The sequence below is a fragment of the Myxocyprinus asiaticus genome, chromosome 11, assembly GCF_019703515.2.
Source record: "Myxocyprinus asiaticus isolate MX2 ecotype Aquarium Trade chromosome 11, UBuf_Myxa_2, whole genome shotgun sequence".
Classification (NCBI taxonomy): Eukaryota; Metazoa; Chordata; class Actinopteri; order Cypriniformes; family Catostomidae; genus Myxocyprinus; species Myxocyprinus asiaticus.
In genome coordinates, this window is record NC_059354.1 from 34419646 (window position 1) to 34435501 (window position 15856).

General features: G+C 38.7%; 1 protein-coding gene across 3 annotated transcripts in view; it reads right to left on the reverse strand.

The window, feature by feature from the left end:
- LOC127448432 (sodium/myo-inositol cotransporter-like) overlaps positions 1 to 14414 on the reverse strand; it is a 28574-nt gene extending 14160 nt beyond the window's left edge. Inside the window, exons 1-2 of one of the 3 annotated variants that reach the window (XR_007898528.1) lie at positions 14151 to 14414; positions 8985 to 12898 (exon numbers count right to left, since the gene is read on the reverse strand). The gene's annotated coding sequence lies outside the window, so the exon portion shown is untranslated. Of the gene's footprint in view, positions 1 to 8984; positions 12899 to 13465; positions 13764 to 14150 lie in introns of those variants that run through there. The other 2 variants (XR_007898527.1, XM_051710936.1) reach the window with 2 other exon arrangements.
- Between the last annotated feature and the right edge of the window lie 1442 nt (positions 14415 to 15856).

Here is a 15856-nt window from a genome sequence, read left to right on the forward strand (position 1 = left end):
GAGAACACAGTCCCATCACCATCAATGGAGCACCAGTGGAGAGAGTCAGCAGCTTCAAGTTCCTGGGTGTCCACATCACTGAGGAACTCACATGGTCCATCCACACTGAAGCCGTTGTGAAGAAGGCTCATCAGCGCCTCTTCTTCCAGAGATGGCGGAGGAAGTTTGGAATGAACCGCCACATCCTCACACGGCTCTACACCTGCACTGTAGAGAGCATCCTGACTGGCTGCATCTCCACCTGGTACAGCAATATCACCGCCCACAATCGCAAAGCCCTGCAAAGGGTGGTGCGAACTGCCAGACACATCATCTGAGGTGAGCTTCCCTCCCTCCAGGAAATATATACAAGGCGGTGTGTGAAAAAAGCTCGGAGGATCATCAGAGACTCCAGCCACCCGGGCCATGGGCTATTCTACTGCTACCATCAGGCAAGCGGTATCACAGCATCAGGACCCGCACCAGCCAACTTCATAATAGCTTCTTCCCCCAAGCAATCAGACTTTTGAACTCTTGATCTCCCACGATCAAAATACATCAGCACTGCACTTTATTACTCTTACTCTTATATCTCACACCGGACTGTCATAAATTATATTATTATTATTATATTATATTCTCTCTCTTAACAACACACTGGCAACTTACTATCAACCGACAGCCTGAATGTCAATACAGTACAATACAACCTACTGTACATTCTATATATACTTTTTTATTGTATAATGTGTATTCTATATTGTGTGTATTGTATACTGTACATTGTATGTTATTATTTGTATATTGTGTTGTGTAATTATGTGTATATTAGATTTTAAATTGTGTTGTAAATCTGATGTTTATTGTAAATTGGTATATGTCCCATCACTGTCACGACTACTATGTTGCTCGGAACTGCACCCAAGAATTTCACACTCTATTGCACTTGTGTATATGGTTGTGTGACAATAAAAGTGATTTGATTTGATAAAATCACTGACTACCTGGGCCATAGCAAGGTGTTCTGGGCCCTCTGACTGTATATTGGTCAGGGCCCCTTTCCTATAAAAAAAAAAAAAAAAAGTTTAGAATTAGTTGTGGGGCCCTCCTGGACCTGTGGGCCGCTAAAATCATTACCACCTTTCACCCCACTAGCTACAGCCCTGCTGACTACCCCCTGTAAATGTTGGAATTACCTCACGTCCCCATGTAAAATAACTGCCGTCCGAATAGTGCTTTGTTAATCTCTATGAATTATCTGGTTGGCCAAGGAGAGAGACATGGCAGAGGGGAGAGGAGTGGGAAGAATGAACATTTTCTTAAAATTATCTAAACATCTAAGTGGACTTATTTCTGGGGGATATGTGGACGCTAAGGAGTCAGAGATGCTCCAATCTAGGGCATGACACCGCTTTTGTGAATCCCGAGCTCAGTGATGTGCTTATGTAACCGGAGTGCTTCAAAAGTGCGTAACAGTAAGATTATTGTGGGTGCACAACATGTAGTTCACGGCATTAAACAGTTTTTTTCTTCTGCATCAGTTCATTAAAGCAATCCATTTTCTGTCAGACACCCCAACATAAAGAATTGGCAACAGACTAAAAATACTGTCCACAACACCTCACAAATAAATCTGTGGACTATGCATAATAACTGGAACATTGCTTAGCCTACAGCAGGCAATTTAAAGTACGATCATGACTAAAATTGACATTTATTGTTGAATGCGGTCAATTTGTACAGAATCAATGCTTTAAATAATGAGGACGATTTAAGACTCAACTTTTCAAAGTTTACTCGTGATAGGAACTACACGCAATGCACCGCACATTGTCAGCACGCTTAAACATTACAAAAAAGGGGCATTTTTAATTCATCACTTTAAAATCACCAGCTAAAAATATTAAACTTATTAGTTTGTTGTTGGATGACTAGTGGAGCATTCTGTACCATTTGTAGAATGTTTTTTGCTATGACTTCTGTCTGAATAATTTACATCCGTCGTCTTCACTCAGTCATTTAAATGCTGCCAAACAGCCGATTTAAGTCGCTTTTTTATGGATATGAGTCTGGTAGATCGATTTCCTCCAGTGTTTCCCATTAACTGACTGGACTGGCGGCCCGCCACAGTCTAATTTGCCCTGCCACGGTCTCATAATGAACCGAAAACATTTTTACACTTCTCATCCAAAATATTTTTGCACTTCTCAGTCTCACAATAACATAAAGGTTGTGTTTTGCGCGCGTCAGTCAGCTCCTCACACACTACTGTAAACTTGCACGCACGCACGCACGCACGCACTACAGTATTCCTGGATCCGTCTAACGTTATTTGGTTGAGGAGGACGACAAATTTTTGAGGTAATTAACGTTAACTAATAGGCAGTTTACACAACAACGTTTTCAACTAAAAACTTTGTGTTTTGGCTGTTCGTTTACACGACAACGGCGTTTTGGGGCCTGAAAACGCAAACTTTTGAAAACAGGTTTCAAAATGCACGTTTTTTAAAACGATGCCGTTATAGTCTCCGTGTAAACCAGAATTTGTGAAAACTATGACGTCATGTGCACGCGTATTACGTGTTATATAAAGAATGATGGATTGATAGGCATCAATTTGATTTGTATAATTATCAATATGAATACTGGTGTCTGTGCAAATAACAATAATCAGCTATTTATTCATCTGGAGTGTTTTGTATGGAGTGTGAACATTGTACAGTAGGCAGAACCTGCAATTTGAAAATCTTGAAATTAATGTATGGATTCAGATGGGAAAAATGTATTTGTATTTTAAATGTTATTTAATGTACCTTTACCCTGCAATTCATTCACCCACCGCTTATGTATATAGCCTATAGACAGAGATATGATGCCATGTACAGTATTCAATGATATGCTTAGAATATGAAAACATGAGGCAGTGAAAATGCATGTTAGATCCAGTGTACACAAGACCTCTCTCTGTCAGAAGATATCCATATATCAGAGTTCTGTCTGATATCCAAAACCAGCCAACATCAACAGCTTGTTACGTTAACTTACTCTCCTACTAGCCCAAGAGTCAGGGAATACAGAAAAAGGCAGGAGACAAAGTGATGGTAAAAATGAGCAGAGTTTATTGAATAATCTTGAGAGTTCAGTCTATAGGTATGTGCGTAAGTATTTCAAAACAATGCGCGAGACATTCAAAACTACAATGGCGGACTACAGGACAGTGTTTGTGCTGCTCAAGATTTTGAGTTTATTGACGCTTCTCCAGCAAAGTAATTGTAGTAATAAAGCAACCTCATCGTCCGTCCAGACAAAATTGCTCTGTGCTTTCGACATCTTCATTGTTTGTATTCACCGCTCTGTGGAAGAATGCTTGTGCGCGCAGTGTTTCTTTAAAAAGTGACATCGCCAACTACTGGCTTGGCAAGCATAATACAGCGTTTTTAGTCATTTTCGCGGATCCGTGTGAACGGGGATCATTTTGACAACGTTGTCGTCTGTATGTGAAACTTTTCAAAAACGCAAATGAAAAACGTTTCCGTTTTTAGAACATCATTGTTGTGTAAACGTACCCTAACATAAAATTTATCCACTGCATTTATACACTACTCCAAACACAATTTATCATCATCAGTGTACAAGAGCAAACAGATAATATTACTGCCGAAGTTAGAATCATGATTAGGGTGACCATACGTCCTCTTTTTCCCCAGACATGTCCTCTTTTTCGGACCTTAAAAAAAAAAAAAAAAAGCATCCAGCCGGGATTTCTAAATTTGTGAAAATGTCCGGGATTCGGCTTTAGTTGAGTTATGATGTGCATCTGGTCTAATACTTCATTGTGTGTGCGTGCATATTTGCATTGCTTTAACCCCTCTTTGTAAGTCCCGCCTTCTCGCACACCAATTGGTCGATTATAAGAGGCTTGCAGCAACTACTGGCCAAATTCCTTCTGGTCAATCTCTCCGCCAACGTGCAAAACACTGTTGTGTTCGGCATCAAACGGCTTGACAGTAGCAGCAAATGACAGCGGAGTTGAAACAATGCCCAAACGAAAGTGCAAATTTACAGAAGATTTGCACAAAAACAATTCCCATGCTTTCGTCCAGGTTGAGATCTGTAGGAAGCAGAATGTAAGACATGTAAAGCTGGCACTTATGTATCAGTTGCTAATAAAGGTGCAAGTGATTTAGAAGCACACATTAGCTCTGCGAAACAAAGTGTCAGCAAAAGGTGAAAGTTAATTTACCTGATGAATGGACAACTTTTTGCTGGTAAAATTGTCATCACATTGCTTCATTTTCCATGGCCATTCAAAATAATACTAATAGTAAACGAAGGTACACTCATGGCATCAAATATTTTATTTTAGTACATGGACATTCATAGTAACACTGTTTTGAACCCTATTATTTCACCCCATCAAAAAAAGGTGTCCTCTTTTTGGAAAACCAGAATATGGTCACCCTAATCATGATGATTAACGTAAATTAACGTTAGCATTACTAGGTTAATTGGCATAACGTTACACTGCTTACGGCTTACTAGCTAGCTATTGTTAGCAGTCTGAGGTAACATTAAAAGATAAAAAGCTGAAACTGACATCCCTAGTTTGTACCCTGTGAGAGATTAGTTAGCACCACAGACTCTAGCTCTGAGTGAAAATTGTGGGTCGGGTAGTGTCGATCCAGCTAATTTTAGCCAATCGCTTTTAGCGAGGCAGGCCTTGGCTCTGTTTGTGAACAGCTGTCAATTAAACCCTGGCTGGGGGTGAAGAGCATCATGTATATCGGGAACAATTGGGGCGCTTTTTCTCACAGTTCGATTTATTTCAAAGTTGCCTACTGCAGCTTTAAGAGCACAAAATTGTTTACAAGAGCACTAAACAATTACTATATTATAAGAACACTAACCTCTTAATTTTGCTCTCATAGTGCACCAGATGGAAGTATTTAACTTTAAAATGTACAAAATTTTCTTATGGGGGAGCATGCCCCCGGACCCCCCTAGAGGGTTGAGGGTTGAAGGTCTACCCCCCCCCCCCCCCATAATCTCACAAAATCCTGTGGGAAACACTGTTCCTGTTATATTTTGGAATTTGTGTGTTTAAGCTTCAGTTTCACGTGAATTGAAAGTTCACATTGAGTCTGCCAAACCTGGCCATTAAAGCACCACGTGCCCACCGTCCGTAACCATAACAACAGCTCCAGTACCCATACGGGCACAAGATTTTTCCCATTTAGGCTTACAAAACCTTAACAAAAACTCTTTTATATTATATTAGGGCTGCACAATTAGTCGAAATAAAATCAAAACCGCGATATGGCCTTGTGCGATTATTAAATGGCAAAGGGCTGCGATTTATTCAAATAAGTAAATAGTCTACTTGCTTCAAAGTTTTTTTGCGCAGCTCTGTCCAGTCTATATTAAGTTAGAGCATTATTACAGCATCTTCAGAGTGGTTCTGTGCGCCACAACTATCTCATGCTTAGAGTAACAGACGTGCTCAGCATTCGGTTCCGTATATGCGCTAAGCGCTTTAAGTACACTACACCGGCGCGTCCTGCGTGAAGCGGTTTTTATCATCTGCGGCAGCAGCATATCAGTCTCCGCCAGGCACAGGTATCATAATAATAACGCGGAATACAAGATGGGGTATAATTCAAACAATTTTATTAAATGACTGCTGAGCAAACAGCATAATCAGTAGCACCTGTATAATCCAGAAACATACTATCTTCCTCCATTCTCTTGTCGTTTTTTTACCTCACGAGAGAGCGTGTCGCCCTTATTCCACTCCCAGCGGCAACAAGTGAAAGCGGAACTAATATTACCAACATCCAACAAAATGAAAATTCAATAAAGCATTGTTAAATGAAATATAATAATGAATAAAAATAATTACATCAATGGGTTATCAGTTCAGCTTCAGTTTGAATTTATTTACAGTAGAGAATAGTTTGTATAAGCCTACTTCTTTTTAAAGGCCTAGAGTAAAGAGTATAATTGAATCTTTTGTGTTTATTTATTCAACAAACAGTATTTTTGACAGCAGAATCTAGGCAACTATGGTATTACCAGCAGGAAAATTCAGTTAACAGTTACGTTGAGGAGAAAGCTTACATGTAACCAGTTTTGACAGAGCTGCTGATAAAAAGTTAAATGATCAGCATCGGACGATTAAAGGGAAAGAAAATAGGAGATCGGTATCGGATGTTCAAATCCTGATTGGAGGATTCCAGTTGATTGGGATTCAAAAACTAATGATGATAGTGGGGCTGAGACCCTATCACAAAATGGACTAAAACAGGTACATGGTGGATGGGTATAATTTGAATATGAAGAAGAATTTTTTTCCTTTGTTTCACTGTTTATATATTTATTTGTTTGTGGGTGAACTGAAAAAAGGTCTCAGTTTGGTTCTTTTTAAGAGGACTCAACTGTGAAAACCCCAGTAGCCTTTTGGCAGTTGAACATGTGAAAAACATTACCTTTATTTATTTTTTGTCTATCATAATCACAGTTCAAATCGCAATCGCATTATTTTTTCAAAATAATCGCAATGTGACTGTCCAAATCGTGCAGCCCTATATTATATACATAATGCCATGTGTAAATAAAGCATTTCAAGTTTTTTTTTTTAACCGTGGATTCTAAATTCTTACGCTTAAATAGTAAAACCGTATAATCGGGTCATTCCTAATTCAATGCATACTCTTAAATATTTATACACTGTATCATAACAAACATTCACAAAAAGCATTAGGGTTAATGTTACATTAAAAAAAAATTACCATTTCAGAAAATTACAATTCTTACCTGCTCATCTGAAATGCCCGTCTACTTTCCTCACCATGAAAAACAACTGATCATTTCTATGGATGCCTTTAACATCTTCACTGACTCCACATATGACTCATGTGATATATTTCATGTTTTCTAAATTCATAGGAAAGGTTTGTGTGGGTTACAGACCTACAGACCGAAACTGCACTTTGTCAGTCACAGACTGTCTTGTGAGTTTAGTCCTGCAGGGGTCGCTTGATGCTTCAAACCCAAATCCTCCATTCATCCGCATTTAAATCTAAGAATGCTTTATATCCATTTGGAGACATTTTACACTGGATAGTTATTTTTAACAAAAACTGATAATTGCAAGGATTCATACCTGTGAATGAAATCTATTTTTAAAAATTCTCTTCTAGTAATAATAAACTACTGTGAGTTCATGCATCCTGGCCAGCGGAGAAAATTAACAGGTACCACGTGACACCGCAGTCTAGTTGGGCGATACTAACTTGTACAATGGAGGGGGTACTTCAGTTTGTTGTCTCAACATGTCAGGCTCACAGCCAAGCAATTGCAAGGTATCACATATGAAATTATTTTCAGCGTTGATAAAAATAAACAAGGACAGATGCATGATTGGGGGGGGGGGCACATGTCACCCCCTTCACAGCATTGGGGGTCTCTCCCACTTCTACACCAGCGATATGGAGTACAGCTATGTGGCAGGGCGGAGGGCGGGGCCGTGATGCTGCACACTGGCCCCTAATCAGGCTGATCAAGCCTGAGAGGGATAAAGGCAAGGAGGCGGCAGTTCGAGAGAGAGAGAACTACAGGCAGCTGCCCTGTATGTGTTTGTCTTTTTAAGTTTATCATTAAACATTATATTGTCAAGCCGGTTCTCACCTCCTCCTTTCCCTTTTACATTGTTACAGGCTATTTTATGGTTGACAAGATTACTCTTAAACTAGTTGTAAAACCTACCCCAAAAGGACATATTAAAGCTTGCAGCTTTCCAACCTTGGCGGGTTTTGGTTTTCCACCTTGGTAAAATTTTGGTCATGTTTATTTTCCATTAAAAACGTAAATAACATAGCACTGTTTGAAATGATTGGTCAAACACTACGAGCCCTCTTGCACCAACTTTTTGTATGGCAACTTTCATCTAAACATTTCAATACCTTTTCTGTGCTTGCACAGATCACCCCAAACAACTTCAACATTATCAAGCACCCTTTAAAGTACATTCTACACCTCAAAGTCTGGCTTTTGTCAAATCCATTTCATTCCTTTGACTTTCTAATGTGGCAACATATAGAGCTCAATAGATTCTTGTCCATGTGCATGGTGCTGAATGCACACATTTCTGCCATGTGCCAGTGCGTTTTTTTTTTACTTTTGGATGAAATAACACACCAGTTTCAATCAGTTTTGAGTGGATAAATGAATTGCTTAAAAACAATTCGTAAAAACTTTTGTGCAAACTAAAGGGCATGCTAATGTTTCATCTTACAATTTCAGTACCTTTTTAGTGGTTGCACGGATTGCCCTTAAACAACTTTGACAATATAAAGCACCCTCTAAAAGATATACCAAACCTCATAGTTTGGGTATTGTCATATCTACTGAGTTCTGTTGACTTTGTAATGCAGCAACATATAGAACTCAGATTTTACATGGTGGAACAGATGGTTCCAGAATAAGTTGGATTCATTTATGTGAACCCTACTGAACACACTACTAGCTTTCATCTCAGCTGAATTTTGGTGTTGTTCCTATTTATAAATATGTCTGCGCAGATGCAGTACCTCAGTTTCATTTCTAGTAATCTATGCTCTGAAGGAAACATTAATTTGTTAATTCTTTTTAATCATTCAAAGTGTATTTACCATTCTCTAGTAAAATTTTCTAAATGTCATATCTTAACAGACACAGTTGACAAAAGGAGTACTGTGTCCTTTCAAAGGGTGTTTCATAACATAATCAGTCTTTCAACACTGTCCAATGACTTAAATTATTGAAATTATAATTATCCAAAAGTTTAAATATACAAACATTGAGTATAGTGAGATGAATTGTTTTTTTTTTTTAAATATTAAATGTTAGTAGCTATTAGTACCAATTAAACTGTACAACAATGGATAAGTTACTCTATTTATTAAAATAAAATAAAAAAATAAAATAAAAAATAATAAAAAAATCAATAAAATTTTACATTTCTAAAGTAGACCAATATGTCTAAGGTATTCAACATCCACAAATTCAATATTCAACATCCCTCAACTAGTAATACAATGGTTATATAAGCATATGTTATAAGAATAAAAATGTGCCGATTGTCAGTACAGGACAGACAATAAAGATAACAACGCACGCTGATCAGCATCCGTAATCAAACGAAGGTGGTTTCATCACATGTTGGTTGCAAGCGAATAAAAAAACTTAAAAGAAAACACTTTATAGACAGTCCCTAACTGTTCCAACACACGGCAGAGATTCGGAGAAAATATGACAAAATCAATGATCGCATATTTTGTTGGATTAAATTAGTTGTAGCTGACTGTCATACATGCCAGTTATTATAATTTACAAACACTGATCGTATTACATCCATTATTAGAAATCTATTGACAAAAAAAGTCAGAATGTGTGAATATGAAACAAACTTTACTGCAGTATTCAATCTCTTTATCTACAATAAATATTTGTATAATGCAGTAGTAATATGGACAAGAATACATGACCTGCAGACAGGAAATACAATTTAGAGCTGTACACCTTTCATTCAAGGATAGGCAACTAAAACTTCCAGCATAAAAAATGAAGATAGACCCTGATTAACAATAACCTACACTCCTGACTGACAGGTCGACTTGACGCGTGGAATTTTTCGAAGTGAACAACAGAGCGCGTCATCCTCAACGGCTTCGAAATTTCTAGAAGCGACGCTTGCCAAACACGACGGAACGACCGTTATAACCGAACGATGCGTTTTGCTGTAATATTTAAAGTATGGGGTTAGAATAGTTTCTAATTAACATACAAATGGACAGAGATTCACAAATTAAAAAAATAAAAAAATAAATTAAAAAATGTTCACGAATACATTGAATGAGATCCACAAATAAATGTAAGGAGTTTCGCGAAAATTAAATGAATTCACAAATAAATAAAATGAGATTTGCAAATAAAAAAAAAATGATTTGCAAATTTATTTTTTAACCTCTGATATATAATATAGAACTGGACTGCTCATGATGTCACAGCAGTGAAGCTACTGCGCGGCCATCTTTGTATTCCCTAACATTCTGTACTCCCTATGGGTCTTAATGGGAAATCATCTGTTTTTGGGGAGTAATTTTTACCCATCCAGTCACTTAAAAATAAATAAATTGAAGTCTGCATATACAGCATCTCAATGCTGTATATACATGTAATTAGTTATTTATTTGGACTAATTTTTTTCCTGCTTACTTTATCCCCTTTTCTCCCGATTTGGAATGCCCAATACCCACTACTTAGTAGGTCCTCGTGGTGGCACGGTTACTCACCTCAATCCGGGTGGCGGAGGACAAGTCTCAGTTGCCTCCACTTCTGAAACCGTCAATCCGCGCATCTTATCACGTGGCTCATTGTGCATGACACAGAGGAGACTCTGCATGTGGAAGCTCATGCTACTCTCCATGATCCACGCACAACTTACCACGTGCCCCACTGAGAGCGAGAACCACTAATCGCGACCACAAGGAGGTTACCCCATATGACTCTACCCTCCCTAGCAACTGGGAAAATTTGGCTGCTTAGGAGGCCAGGCTGGAGTCACTCAGCACACCCTGGATTTGAACTCGTGACTCCAGGGGTGATAGTCAGCGTCAATACTCGCCGAGCTACCCAGGCCCTTTTTTCCTGCTTACTGAAAGTGCAAGCGTGTTTTGTTACTCTTTATCGCAGCAGCATTACCTTCAGCAGCGCACGTGTTACCTCATAAGAAACAAGTTTAAGGAACCGAGGTAAGATATCAGTAGACATTTTCAAACATATGTTCTGCAGGCTTTAAAGTGTTTCTGAATACATAATTATGCAGAGTTACTTTTGTTTACGTTGAACATTTGTGGTTATTTTCTAAATTAATATTAGCTATGTAGCTAATGTTAGTTTAGGAAAATAACCACAATGAATAACAGTATAGCTCACCAAGTTAGCTTTTTTTGGTCAAGCTGGATATCTACAGATCAACACTGGTGATACAACTGATGAATATAATGTGGGCTTGCACTAATTCTCTGTGTGCGATATGTTCTTTTTGCAGTGCAGGCCTGAACACGGCCCAACTCACGGGCATCATTTCTAAAGTTGTCCGTTGGAATTCACGAGGAGCACATAGATATTGTAGAAGTTAAACAAGGTAAGTTTGCAGTTTGGATTTCAATAATCATCCCACTGAATGTTAGATAAAACCGGAATTAGTTTGCAACAGGAGGAAAAAGCTGTATGAGGAAACAGTTGTCAGCCTGGCTTCACTGGAGAGCTGTTTTAACAGGTAAGAGAAGAGACAACAATAGCTGATTTAAGTAAAAAAAAAAAAAAAAAAAAAAAAAATCCTGTTTTTATTTGCAATGTAGATACTTTTGCAACATGCAGTATAACAATAGTCTTATAAAATTACTGTTTCAGATAGTTATAACTTTTAATGTTAATAGAAAAGTTGACCCAAAAATTTAAATTCTGTCATCATTTACTTAACCTCATGTCTTTCCAAATCCATGCGACTTTCTTTCGCAGTACCTAAAAGAAGGTATTTTGTATTCCATATAAGGAAAGTAAATGGTGAGCAAAACAGCTTGTTTTGGTCACAACTGACTTTCATTATATGGACAAAAACATTCTTTTTTTTAAATCCACTTTTTCTCCCAATTTGGAATGCCCAATCCCCACTACTTAGTAGGTCCTCATGGTGGCACGGTTACTCACCTCAAGTGAGTGGTGGAGTTACTCACCTCGAGTGGTGGTGGAGGACAAGTCTCAGTTGCCTCCGCTTCTGAGACCGTCAATCCGCGCATCTTAACACGTTTCCTTGGCAATGAATTGGAGTCTGATGTTTGTGTAGCTTTCTGCAATGCACTTTATGAGTATGAAGATGTGATTGTTGTATGGTTCTAGGTTGAACATGTGTGCCTCAAGTTCCTTGAATGCAGAACCACCATGGAATTCCACAACCTTTGTGGAGACCCTGGATTTAAATTTGGTATCAAATTCAGAGATGGGTCTTGTGAGTGTGTGCTGTTGAATAAATCTCTCAGCTGTCTTGCAGACTTTCAGGATGCTGTCTGACAGTCTGATAAGTCCACCACGGGACTTCATGTCGATCAGTGTGTGTCCAAGTTCATCTTGGGAAAAGCTCTAGACACTGAGTGCTGATAAACAGGTAGTGCACAAACTTCTTCATTATTGTTTTAACTACAAAGCCTGCTATGAACCCCACCACAGCCTCTGAACATGGACAAGCTGGGAAGACTTACAGTGATGTTTTTCTCTGTGTCTTCTGTTTCAGGCTGAACGTCACTTTGCTGAAATGCTAGCATATCAGAAGGTGTTGCCTCCAGTACCACACTGTGCTATCCAGTGGAGAACAGATGCCACTAGCTCTGATGGCATGTCTTGCTACCATTCTTTTGAAAGCTAACTTAAATTGCCTTGCTGTGGGATTGTTGTTAAATCCATTAGCAGATTTGCCCACACGTGATAAGATGCGCTGATTGATGGTCTCAGACAGGAAGGCAACTGAGATTCGTCACCCGGATTGAGGCGAGTCACTACGCCACCACAAGGACTTAGAGCACATTGGAAATTGGGCATTCCAAATTGGGGATAAAAAAAAAAAAAAGGGTGTCTAAATGACAGAATTTTCATTTTTAAGTAAGTCAACCCAAATACAATGTTACGGTTTATTTAAGTTTTGTATTGCACTTTCATTTCAAGACATGACATTGTAATTTAAAAGAAATCTGACATAACAGAAAAATAAAGAATCTCATATTACACATTTTAAAAGGTGTCCTGTATTGGAGCTGGAACCACTGAGTTTTGGAGCAGGTGAGTCAAGTGCTCAAAGCTGATGGGCAGTACACAGGAGAAACATCTGAAAAAGATGGCAATAACTAATAAGTCAATTATCACTGTCAGAACATGATGCTGTATATTATGAAGGGATGCTGTAACAGTACCTCCTAAAACAGTCACACAAAAGTGCTAAAATGCTAAATTCTAATAAATATTACCTAACAACTGTTTTTATTAAATACATTAACATAATATGAAACCAAATTATTGCATAGCAGATCTTGTACACTGTGTAATATTGGGTATTAATTTATGGTTTGGGCTCCTAAGATTATCTAATATGATTCATGTTTTATAAAGGCACTATCTGTACTACTGATCTTTTGTAGTGTCTAGTAGTGTGTCTGTTTGGATCCGCCATGTAACATTAAGAGTAAAGGTTTTGACAACACATACACACATACATTTCCAGTAAGTAGCTAGGAGTTTTAGTCAAGAAACTTGGTTAAAATTAAAATAGCAGACTCATACAGTCAGCCAGGTTAGCTATAAAGCTAATGATCAAGACTCTACAAATGGGCAATTTTCAGCTGTTGACATTTAACAAGACACTACACATGTTTAAAACTGAGAAAATGATACGAACCTTAAGTCACAGTATTCCTCTAATGACGTCCATTTCTTTAAAAGTTTGCAGCCTTGGAGCATATCTTTATGTGCTTGATTCCATTCTCATGAGAGCGTTGTGATTCTGGTCCCGCCTTGATAGTAAAACGAAGTGCGATTGGTTGAAGACAGAACGTGCTACGATTGGTCCGAGTAATGTGGCCGTTATCTGATTGGCTTGAGTAGACGATGGGTGGAGTCCACCTATTTGTGGATTGCCTGCAGCTCTCGTACAAGAAATGTTTCAGAAGTCACAATTGCACAGCAAGCGATCCACAAATGAATGCTGGACAGAGTTGTGTTTTTGAGTTAAATCATATTTGAAATATTTATTTTTATTTGCAAATCTCATTTTATTAAATTTCATTTTTATTTTTGATTTATTTGTGAACCATTTTTTTTATTTGTGAATCGCTTTGCATTTGTATGTTAATTAGAAACAATTCTAACCCCATATAAAAGTGACCAATCCAGACATATTGGCATTTTCGATAATAATTTCTTGTTCATTTATGAAAACAGTGTTTTAGTAGACTGAATTCAATCAAATTTGGCGCCTCTTAACTTCGCAACACAGTCACTTGACAAGCCCTGTTCGGATCATTGGTTATGTACATTTCTCAATCTCCCTTCATGACTAATATGGTCAATAGAGAAAAACTTACCATTTTTATGATATTGCCTTGAAATTACAAAAGCAGTGTTTTCAGCGTGTGTTCGTAGAATGGATGATCCCAGATGATCGAAGCGATGCTGTCATCTACGCCAGTTTATGGCCGTTTCAGAGCTAAAGGTTGCTGTGCAGGCTATGCTCGCTGTCAAAAGAGAACTTAAAAAGTTTTCAAAAGAGCGTTTTATTCTATATATGCCGTTTCACCAGAATGTACGACGGTCCAAAGTTGCCTTTTATAAAGCTCCATCCACTCAGTTTCTTCCATTGTACACTCCCATGGGTTAGTAAATGTGACGTGTCACAGACTCAATCTTATTTGCATATAAAGGCGCCGCTCAACTATTTCTGGAAACAGTCTCCTCCAGCAGTTTTGAAAGACTCTTTCATGTCTTACCACCTCTTGTAGTCTATTACTAAAATGACAATTCTCTCTTCATTTACTCAACCTCATGCCATCCAAGATGTATATGACATTCTTTCTTCTAAAGAACATAAATGAAGATTTTAGAAGTATGTCTCAGCTCCGTAGAGTGAATGGTGGCCAGAACTTTGAAGATACAAAAAGCATATAAAGGCAGCATAAATGTAATCCAAACAACTCCAGTGGTTAAATCAATGTCTTTAGAAGCAATATAGTCGGTGTGGATGTGAAACAGATCAATATTTAAGTCCTTTTTTACTATAAATCTCCACCTTTGACCAGCCCTGATCACTAGGTGGCGATATGCACAAAGAAAGTGAATCGCCAAAAAACAAAAGGAGAAGAATATTGGAGTGAAAGTGCAGATTTATAGTAAAAAAGGACTTAAATATTTAGGCTATCTATGTCACGGTCTTGTCACTCTGTCAGTCTGGGTTTTTGTGTGACAGGATCATGACATCATTGTTCTATGTCTGTCTTGTGTTTTGTCTTCTGTCTTTGTGTGAGCGCACAGCTTCAGTTGTGGTTTCCCTCTCATGCGCTCTGCGGTCGGTCTTGTGGTTCATGTCGGGAGCATGGTGTCTGGATCCTGACTTCCCTGTCTGGTTCGGTTTCGGTTTTGGTGTCGGGATCCAGAAACTCATGCTCCATGTCTTGTCTTGGCGTGAGTGCATTGTGCTTATGTAACCTTGGCGGGATGCACTTACGTCAACAATCTGTGTCTGTCTCTCGTGACCGCGGACGTGCATTGCGCTTGCTTTGTGCTGCGCGCCCGGGTCGTGAGCTGTCTTCACGTTGTGCTGAGGTTCGGTCACTTCAGTCTGAGGTATCGGGTTTGTTGGTGGTCGATCTCTCGCACAGGTGTCCTGTCGTTTTGTCGCCTGTTGCGTGCATCATGTGGTGTTTGACTCATGATGTACGCTCAGGTTTTGTATAGTGTTAGAATGCATGGCATTGCTTTATTAACGTTGCCGTGCATTCTCTCATCTTATCTGCCGGTTGGCATAAGTGCATATTGCCTTATTGTCCTGGCCATGTGCGCTCATGCCATTCAGGTGTTTGTGTCTTGTGAGAGCACGTGGTTTTGTTTTGTTTCTTTTTGCCTCGTGTCTCTCAATCTTCCGTCATACCCCGTCTCCTTGATTGCCCATTATTAGTTAATTTGTCTCACCTGCCCTTTTAGTAACCTGTTTGATTTCTCTCCCTATTTTAGTCTCCTCATGTGTGCTGTCCAGGGCCAGTTCGTCTTGTTTGTTGGTCTTGTTTCACTAATTGTA